The sequence below is a fragment of the Rhagoletis pomonella genome, unplaced genomic scaffold (assembly GCF_013731165.1).
Source record: "Rhagoletis pomonella isolate Grant_MI unplaced genomic scaffold, Rhpom_1.0 Rhpom_scaffold_00006, whole genome shotgun sequence".
NCBI lineage: Eukaryota > Metazoa > Arthropoda > Insecta > Diptera > Tephritidae > Rhagoletis > Rhagoletis pomonella.
The window spans coordinates 7,178,956-7,189,976 of NW_023458560.1; the positions used below are offsets into that span (position 1 = coordinate 7,178,956).

At 35.5% G+C, this 11,021-nt stretch overlaps 1 protein-coding gene across 1 annotated transcript in view; it reads left to right on the forward strand.

Moving 5' to 3' along the window:
* The window catches only part of LOC118740356 (ionotropic receptor 25a), a gene marked incomplete at its 5' end in the record, with an annotated part of 75,815 nt that overhangs the window by 19,038 nt on the left and 45,756 nt on the right, over nt 1-11,021 (forward strand).

An 11,021-nucleotide genomic window follows, 5' to 3' on the forward strand; every position in this document is an offset into this window, starting at 1 on the left:
ACAGAAACAGTGACAACGAATTTTACACACATTGTTGTATTTTAGCGCAAAACGATAAGTTTCACAATTAAATTAAAATTAAATTATTGCCTGGAACATACACATTTAGCGTTATTATTGGAAATGCAAGACTGGGCATGCAATTTTAATTTCTTATTTAATGAATTCAAATGAATAAAAACACATTTTTCTAAAATATTTCTCAATTTACATTTTAAAGTTTTTTCTGAAACTTGAATGTAACTCTGTGCGGAGAATGAGAGAATTGAAAATCAGGTGATCTCAGCTGTTTTCAAATGTAAACAAACAAAATGGCGCTTTCCATACTTGTAAGCCTATACAATGCTTCAAACTACAAACACAAAATTTTCTATTAAACAATAAAAAAATTAAAATTAATAAAATATCATCATGATATACAACTGTCTTCGAAAAACAACGGATAGCTGGCAATGCTGCACAGCTTTCAAAGCTGGTCGGATGGAAAGAAAGTCTCTCTAAGAAGGATTATATACGCCAAAGTACCCCAGCCGCGTTTCGACTTGCTTTAACGTTGGTGTATAATTTTTTTCTGGCTATGTATGAGTAATACACGCTGGTTCTGCAATTCACTTCTGAGTGAATTTCATTCAAATTCGTTTTCTATTCAAATTGGCGGGGGTTGAAATTCACGCGGAAGTGAATTACAGAACCTGCCAGAATTGGTTTGTTGCATTATGGATATTGTTATATTATATTTGATTTAAAAAATAATTAATAACTCCCAATATTCAATGTGACTTTAAATATACGTCAAATTAAAATGTCTTTATGCGAATTCGTCTTGAGAATTCTTATGGTCTGATTATGCATACTTCGCATAACTTCGCACAACCATTCTTACCATTGCAATAAAAATGTATCTTAAGAAAATGTGAAGCAAAATCTTAACTCAACAGATGGCTAAGTTATTAAAAGTTCTGCTAATCTCTGGGTAATGGAATACATACAAAATACATACAAAATTACAGTTTGAAGTTTATGCGAAGTTATGCGAAGTATGCATAATCAGACCATTATACATACGTTTCATCAATTCGTTCGATGCTTATGGGAAAAAATTAGTCGTCATAACTTCAACAAGTGCTAATAAAAACACAAAAAGCTTTTACACTCGCCCTTAGATTTATGATAAATACCTTTCATCGACCCATATGAAACTGGATTCGTCTTCATAGCTTTCAGATGTGCTAGCATATAAAATTAAAAATTACAATTGTTGTCAACAATAAAGTAACATACTTATACTTTATATTTTCGCTGTCTACGCCATGCAAAAAAGATAAGCTGTCCTCGTATTTCCATCGTTTTCCGGATGATGCAGCCGACCCATAAAGCTGGTTTCTTTTCTTCTTAGTCCTTATGTATTTATCCTTCAATGTTCTCCATCGATCTTTAAATGATTTTGCCAAAATTAAATAAATAAGTTAAATTAACTTTAATGAAAACAACAAATAATGGTGAATTTAGTTCGCCTGCCAACTCTGCAAACTTTTTTCCCGAAGCCAGTTATTCTTGTAGGAGTGATGCCTTTTGCCATACTTAATTAATAGTTCCTCAAACTTAAAAAAAATGCATTCGAAATATAACGACTTCTGATTGTTTGACAGTTTGCTTTGTGCTCATCCGTACCAGCGCCTCCAAATAGAGCTGGGATACTATCGATTAAAACACTTAATAAGGAAAAGGAAAACTATGCTTACGATGACCATATTTTAAAAATAAAAATACTGTATGTATAAGTTTTCACTATGCAAATTTTAATATCCTACGAGCTTTACCGAAAACGTAATATGTATTAAAAAGTAATTTAAAAGAAAAAGCTTTAAAGATAATAATGGTTAATTAAAAATAAAATCTTTTTTATTTCGATGTGAGTATAATTCGCTTTAAATATGAAACAAATTGCACCATAAATACCAGGCTTTCAAATATCTCGACACTTGCGCTACCTACTGGTCCCAACCAACTCCCCAACTAGGCCCGAACTGGTCCCCAACTAATCCCGAAATGGTCCTGAAGAAGCCCCGTCTTTTAAGAGTTAAAACATTTTTTCGCACTCATAAGTATTATGAAAATACTTTTATAATATAAGTCTTTAAATAAAAGTCTTTGAAGACTTAAAACTATTTATCTCAATGAGAGTTATTATGAAAAAACTTGTATAATGTAAGACCTTGAATAATAATTATAGATGATTGAAAAAATCTTTATCTTAAAATAATAATTATTGATTGACTTTTATTCTTTTCTCTTATAATAGTTATGTCTCTGGAATTAAAAAATATGTTTTTATAATTCTGCTACCACCTTGTAGGAATTTTAATTATTCAACAATTTTGAATGACAAGAGAAGGTCATTTTCGATTGATAATTCAAAAAAGGGGCACCGAAATTGCGCATATGGAAACTGTGCATTTAGACATTATTTCGGTTTCAACCGAAACTGTGTATGCATATTTTCGGTTTTTGCCATATGGGTGTTTCCAGCGGAAGGTCCACCACGACAAAAAAAATAAAAGTTTTATATCTAACGTATTTACGGGCCGATTTGTCTGCTTTTTAAAGTATATACTGGCTATGTAAGTAGAATCATGTTTGCATAAAATGGTCTTCCTAGGTGGTGCCAAGGTCGAGATATTTCGAAAAACCGTATTTATGGTCCGATTTGGTTCGAATTTGGCGTATGTGTTTGAAACATAATAAATCATAGATTTTTAATAAATTGACCCTGAATTGGCGCTGAAGTCAAAATATAAAGTATATTCTACATAAAATACAAGTTTTATTTACGTTAAAAATTCATTTAAAAGCAATATTAACAAAAATATAACGATGGAAATTTATGTCACGTGACGCCACGTCACGTCACGTTTCACACTTGGCGTTGTAAAATATAATTGAAACAATTTGCATTAATTCAAAAAACTCTAAAAACAACTAGAATTGCTCCAAATCATATTAAAATAAGTTTCATGAAAATAGCCATCCACAATTCGCAGAGTTTTGCGATTTTGTAAGAAAAGAAAAAATCAACTTCCATTTTTTGTCACGTAACGACACTCTCTTTAAATGCTTATATTTCAGGACCAAGCAGTTCGGTTTTCAACCGAAACTGTGCATGTATGCATTACTTGGTTTTGAATTATTTCGCTTTTAAAACGAAAGTATGCATATGCATAATTTCGGTATTTTCTCATATGCATTATTTCGGTTTTCAATCGAAACTTTGCATGTATGCATTACTTCGGGTTTTTCATACGCATTATTTCGGTTTTCAACCGAAACTGTGCATGTATGCATTACTTTGTTTTTCACATATCCCAATAAACTTTTTTGTTAAATCTCAATTTGAGATGAATTTGAGAATCAGTCCTTTTCTCAAATCTTTAATTAATTAATTAATCACAACGGCTTTTTACCCTCCATTCCCGCCCAATCGACACGAGGGGCGCAGTCCGCCTGACGTACGGAACCTTTTTTTTTTGTTTTTAGTTTTTTGTGGTGTCGAGTAGTGGAAACAGGAGTTTCTTAAGTGTCGAGATCTAAAACTATTCAGGTACAGAATCAAATTCATCAGCTGATTGGATATGCTAAAGATAGTATTTCAATTATTGAGAGTGGAAATAATAGTTTTCTTTATAGTAAAAATCGTGTCCGATACGTCAAACGAGCTGGAATGACAGTTAAAATCCTGACATAAACCACGGAATGATTCGTTTAGTTCAAAATTAGTTTTGCATGGCTTTAAAAATAGAGGTCGAAAGTGTCTTGACACTCGAGAAGGAACATTAAAATTTACCTCAGCCAGGAGGGCCGGGCTATTAATCAAGCCTGTCATTAATTTTACGATAAATATTATACCTAGCATTTCTCTACGGCTTGCGAGTGTAGGCAAATTTATGAGCTTTAGACGACTTGTGTAAGGGGGGAGATTATAATCTGAATCCCAGTTAAAATTACGCAATTCAAAAAGCAAGAATTGTTTTTGAATTGATTCAATCCTTTCTGAATGAACTAGGTAGCGGGGATTCCAAACAATAGATCCGTATTCTAGTATAGGTCTAACTAAACTGGTAAAAAGAGCTTTTGTAACATAAGGATCTTTGAACTCTTTTGACCATCGCCTTACAAATGCAAAAACGCCTTTGGCTTTATTGACTGGGACATTAATATGATGGTTGAAATTGAGTTTGGAATCCATTGTGATACCAAGATCGACAAAATTGGATTATAATTTGATATTGAATAAACAGCTGGTTGAACAGCCCTCCGAGAGAAACACATAACTTTACATTTTTGAAGGTTTAGTGGCATATAGTTTGTATTACACCAACTAACCACGTTGTTCAGATCCGCTTGTAACAAAGACCTTTCTTCGATAGAGGACAATGTTTTAAAAAGTTTCACATCATCGGCATACATTAAAATTTTTGAATGTTTTATTATAGAAGAAATATCATTAATGAATATCAGGAACAGAATCGGACCAAGGTGGCTTCCCTGAGGAACCCCTGAAGAAACTTTAATGATGTTGGAAGAACAATTATTAACAATAACTCTTTGTGTTCTATCAGAGAGGTAAGATGAGATCCATTGAAGAAGAATGGGCTGAAAGCCGATTAGGTCGAGTTTACGGATGAGTAACGAGTGACATACTTTGTCAAAAGCTTTACTGAAATCGGTGTATATTACGTCGGTATGAGCATTTTCTCTAAAACCGTTTGAGACATGAGTTGTAAACTCCAATAAATTAGTCATAGTAGATTTTCCTTTAGAAAATACGTGTTGAGATTGTGTAATTGAAGAAGATATAGAATATGTCAGCTGGTTAACAATAATTGCCTTGAATAATTTGGGGATAGCGGAGAGTTTCGCTATGCCTCGATAGTTTTCTATAGAGGACATGCTGCCGTTTTTGTGAAGTGGTATTATGAAAGACTCCTTCCAGGCTGACGGAAAAACGCCATGTTTAAGTGACAAATTGAATAGAGTTGTTAAAGGCTCGCAGATGTTCTCAGCGCAGTTTTTAAGAAAACAGGTCGGAATATGATCAGGTCCAGGCCTAAATGACGCTTTTAAGGTTTTTAAATAGTGTAAAACTTCATCGGAAGATATTACTGGAATATAAGCAGAGTTGATTGGACAAAGCTCGTACGGATAGTCTCCACTTATAGGGAAGTCTACAGAATAATTGGACCTAAAGAACTGAGCAAACATATTGGCAATGAGTTGGCTGTCGCTAGATAACCATGTGCCTTACGCTTTGAATTTACGAAACCATAAAATGATTTAGGATTGTTAATTAAATTCTTCTTAATTTTACATAAATATGAATTATAACATTTCTTATTTAATGCAAAGTAGCTATGCCGCAAAACTGAGTACCTTAGGTAATCACTGTGTAAGCCCGTTCTTTTATACAGTTTAAAAGAGTGCGACTTTTTATTTTTCAATTTTTTAAGCTCTTTAGTGAACCCATGGTACAATAAACACAGGTAGAAGCCAAATTGACATCAAACCTACAAAAGTCAAAGTTTTCGGGAGAGTAAAAATAAAAATGAGCATGTGTAAGGAAAAATAAAAAATTACATTTCGCTGGTTGACGTTTTTGAGTAAATTTGAAGTTTTGTTTTTATTTTTTTCTTTAGTTAAAATTTGTTAATTTGTATGTTGTTTTCTGTTTTTAATTTATGAGTTGGAGGGACTTTCCGGCATAAGGGTCATAGGAACAGCACTTGGTATCAAAAGTGCCTTTCCTGTACCTCCCGGTGCATTTATGAAATCTGCTGCTTTAAAATGTTTAACGCACAGCAAGGCATTTCGCTGCAGTTCTGCCCCAAAGCTGTTTTCGCAACGCTCTTTACGCGAAGGACATTGAGGCACGTTAAAAACAATTAGTGGTATCTGCTTCGTATTTAAAACCACATAAAAAACAACGCTTCAGGTGTTGCATTTTTAACACATACACCAAGTATAAACCGCACAACACTACTCAAATTCACATGATAATTAAAATTTGTTATTAACGAACATTAAAAAAAAACAACGATATGAAATTCAAAGCGTAACGAAATATAGGAAATAAAAGAAAAAGAAGTTGAAGTTTAAAGGTTTGGTTCTCATGAGAGCAACGTCATTTTGGCTTCTACCTGTATTAATGTGCCTTGAGTGAACCATAATTGTATTGGTTCTTCATGAACAATATTACGTATTGGAACATACTTTCGAAACAAATTGAAAACAGTATCATTAAAGTGCTCAACGCTACGCTCCACGTCATCTCTATATATTGGCCAAGATAACTTTGAAAGTTCTTTGTTAATTTTCCTGAAATTTGCTTTCGCAAAAACATATCGCAAAAACATATCTTGAACTTGACTTATTATTATGTATTTCATTTATGATTTCGTTGCTTAACTCAAGAGCAGGATGGTATGCATCTTCCGGCAAAACTAGGGGATCACACCGATTAATAGAGGCCTTCGGAACATCATCAACGTAAACGAGATCCAAGGCCTTTCCAAACTTATTTCGACATATATTTATTTGTTTGAGGCAAAGTTCAGCCATTTCCTCCAGAAATACATTGTAACTATCTCTAGATGAAACTGGTACAACATCGGTGTCAATGATGTTCCATGAAATGTGTGGCAGATTTAAATCGTCCAAAACAATCATAGAATCGGAGGCCATATGCATTGCATTTACGGTCTCAAGTAAAGAAACTAGCTGCATATATACTGATACGGCAGAATTCGGAGGGATGTAGCAAAGAGCTAAATAAATATAAGTCTTTCCAGCCTGTACACGTGTACATTTAAATTCGGTATATTCAATGACAGGAAGACTACCTTCCTCGGATGGTATCGATGAATGCACCGCAAAAAGAACACCACCGCCGATTCTGCCCTCGCGGTCGCTCCTGTATATTTGATATTCATTTGGAAGAATTTCGGAATTAAAAATATGAGGTTTGAGCCATGTTTCGGTCAAGGAAATAATATTATAATTGCAGTCAAAACCTTTTAAATATAAGTCAGTTAATTTGGTATTCAAACCTCTAACGTTTTGATAGTAAATACTTAAATTAGACTTGCGAGTTAGTTTTTTGAATCCGAATTAAGATTAGAAATTTTAGCTACGTTATTACTTTTATTAGGTTTATACTCAAACTCGCGAACAAACGCCCCGGCCGGCCAAAATGAACTATTTATTAGTGAATCAAAATCTTCGGAAGCTACATCAATTTTAAAAGATGAAATATCGCGATCGTATTTAAAATTAAATTTACGAATAAATACATCTTTAGTTCTAATTTTAGTCGATATGTATGACTTTATATCATCCGAAGAAGTATCTTTAGCAAATCTAGAGACAAAGATTGATCTTCTCGGAGGAATTGCAACCAACTTTTTGTTAATGATGTCTGATGTGCGGGGCTCCGAATTATTCGGAGGAACTAAGTTAGACAGTGGAGCTTGAGATGTTGATAGCAACACTGTTAAATCAACGGTTTGATTATTTTTAGAAGTAGACCTAGTGGATATGGCTTTAGATATCGGAGGCTCCAATGCCTGAGGGCATGGAGAAGATAAATTAATAAGTTCCAAGGACTGGGATGGAGGATTTTTTTTACTACAATCCGTGGCTGTCTTCTCAGGTGGACTAATAACACGCCCACCTTTGTTTTCTCGGCTATCCTCAGAGTGCGCAGGGTTGTCGAGACAAGTGAAAGACCTAAATATTTTTTCGTAATGCTTAAATTTCTCAACAAGCACCGACAGATCCTTCCCGATCTAAGAAAACCCATTTCTGGACTGCCTAAAGAATTTAAATAAATCAACTTCGGTTGATCTACATTTTTGACAAGACTAACGAAGACCCTTACCCTCGTTAATAGCGTCTAATACTCTACCGCTCAAATCAGCACATTTTATATGGGCAAACCCATCGCAGAGCCAGCATGACACATAAGAGACGCTTTTAACGTTGCAATTGGTGTAAATACACGACATGTTTAAAATTATATTTATTTTTAGGTTTTAGAAGCAAAAAAAGCAAAAACAGTTTTGAAAACGATGTATTAATCAGTGCACCAATCAGCTGGTAAATATCAATTGAAAAGCTATGTAGCGAACAGTTTTAAATGCACTGTATATTTGACACCTAATAAACACAACGCAAACAGCTGTGACAAAGATGAAACAGCAGAAATGACAAAAAGAGCAAAATCAATGTGCACAAACAAAAACAATTGTACAACAACAATATATTATATGAAACAAAATACTCGGCACATGCAATTAAGAATATCAAGTTAAATTAATCAAATTTACAGGAAATTTTGATGTTTTACTTATCTTTAAATTGTGCACCAGAAGTTTATTAACACTTTTTTTAATTTTTTACTTTAATAAGCGTAAACAGCTTTATAAGCCACAAAATTTAAACAGATCACAGAAAAACACAGCTTCACAGCTTGACGTTTGCGTTAGTTCTCAAATGCGGCTCAAATAACCACTGATAGCGTTTTCAAACTAAATGGCACTTTTTTAATATGGAATTTTCCCTTATTTTCAAATTGAGAAATGTTGAATTCTCAACTTTTTCTCAAACGTGAGTGGAGCAGAACAAAATGAAATTCAGTCACTCGCATTGAAATATTTGTATAGTGTAGCCAATGATACATGTAAGAGAAACATAGTTTTTATAGGAAAGGAATTTTTATTACGCAGTTTAACAGTTTATTTATTAGCTTATTTATTTAATTAGTTTTACAAAGAAAAATACGGTTGCTGTAAAATATTATTTGCACAGTTTGTTTTGAAATTAGACAAATTGCGAATAACAGCGACCGCGTGGTCGAAGAGCCATTCTATTATTTCGGTTTTCTAACGAAAGTGTGCATATGGATAAGGGTTGTCATCCCTAAGCGCGGCTGCAGGGTACCTACGCAAAAAGAAGTTGTGCGCAAAAATACTTCCGCACCCCTCTTCCGACAACACAGAAAGGAGAATTATTGAGGTTCAAATAGGAGAAAAATGCATTCACTAGAAATAAAAATTCATATACATAGGTTTTTGTTGTCGCTGAATCCAAATGAGGTCATACCAAGGTCATCTCAAAGTCAAATTCAGAAGAATTGTATTGAATTTTCAGGTTTATTCAATTAATTTTTTCCTACTAGACCTTGAAATGACCTCACACCTGGCGTTATGGAGGCTAACAGACCTCGGATTCGTATAAACCGGTTTTCTTTTACACAGTTTTCAGTTATGTTGGAATGAAGTCTAATAATGAAGTCTGACTAAAAATTACAATAGAACTATTAACAATAAAGCTAGCTTTTATTTAGAAAAGATCAAAGCAAAATAAGTTCAATTTTTTTTAGATCTGGAAAAACCGTGGCGATTATGTGGTTTGGCAACTCCAATAAATCACCAGTGTTTTTATTTGAAAAACAGGAAAAAATAAAAAGGCCAAGTTTTAGTATACTTCATATAAATTGGTATGTGGCGGTTTATTCAATATATATGTACTAAGGTTAAAGCTAGGTTACAATGTTACCTTGATAAGTGCGCAGGAGTGATGGCTGGCAGACGTCCGTTGATCCTTGAGTTCTCGCTAGAAGTGCCCGCGCTAATTCTTGCGAAGTTAAGTTGGACCTCCAAGCAGCAAACTGTTTGGAGGGGAAACTTAACGAAGTTTGATATTCAAGCGGTAAACTAATATTTGTACATGCTAACGGCTTCGCCTTAATCAGGCTGTCTATGTATATGTGCATCCGTTGCACATTTATAAAATTCAACGTTAGGGTGGTTCACCCTTTTAAGTATTTGGTTTAGCCTTTAGGCCTAAACATGCCGGCCCTCCTTGCTATATGCAACAGCAGTAAATCAAGTCAGCCACCACTCTTACGAATAATTAAAGGAATTGAAAAAATAAATGTTGATTTTCGTAGAGCTGGAAACGTAGTTATCACCATTGATGCTCGTTTCGGATTTTTCAGCCTGTGGGAGATAAGAAATTAAATAAACAGGACATGGCTTGACATTTCAGTGCACAAATGTATTTTTATTCAAAATTCAAGAAAAAAATGTATATTGCAGTCGGTAATTCATAATCGATGATAAAATTGTTTATATATATATATATATATTTTTTTTTTTTTCGTTCAAAAAGGTGAGTAAATTTTGATTCAGGATCGGCAAGCCCCCGACAGTAGCCAGCCGAAAATGCTGTTTTGTGCCACGAGAGGGCCGAAGGAGGTAGGGAGGGTGCCCGGCAGTAGGATCTCCGGGTAAACATCTGCTCCCAGCACCAAGCGAATCGGAGTTGAGGCGAAAAAGTTGGGGTCTGCCAAACGAATGTTGGTATAGGTTGCGGCTATCGAGCGGTCGACGCTGGCGGTAGGGCTCATCCGCACGTAATTCGCCACTACTGTTGCGTGTACTGACACCCTCGTAGTTTGCCCATACTTCCCTCGCAGCCGGATCATGCAGCTTTGGTGGTTCCCGAGACCAATCTCCTCCAGTCCTAATTCCCGCACCAAATCGGCGGATATCACGGACATTGGCGCGCACACATCGATTAAAGCGCGTACAAGATGTAGGCGTCCTCCCGATTCTACCTTGACAACAGCTGTGGGAGACATTGCCGTAAATGGTCTCAAGGTCTGCGCGGTAAGTGTTGCCTGGCCAGTTCTAAAGGCGATGGGTAGCTGGCGAGGCCGAGTCTCCAGTCTACCCCGTTGCTCGTTGCATCTGGAAATCGCGTTGCTTATGTGCCGTGGGCGGAAAGTCCGAGTTTCCGCTCCACGGTGCTGTCGATGTTCGTCCAGACGGTAAGACGCTCTTCTTGTAGATCGTGGGCGGAAAGACCGAGTTTCCGCTCCACGGCGCTGTTGCCGTTCGTCCTGACGGTAAGACGCTCTTCTTGTGGATCGTGGGCGGAAAGACCGAGTTTCCGCTCCACGGCGC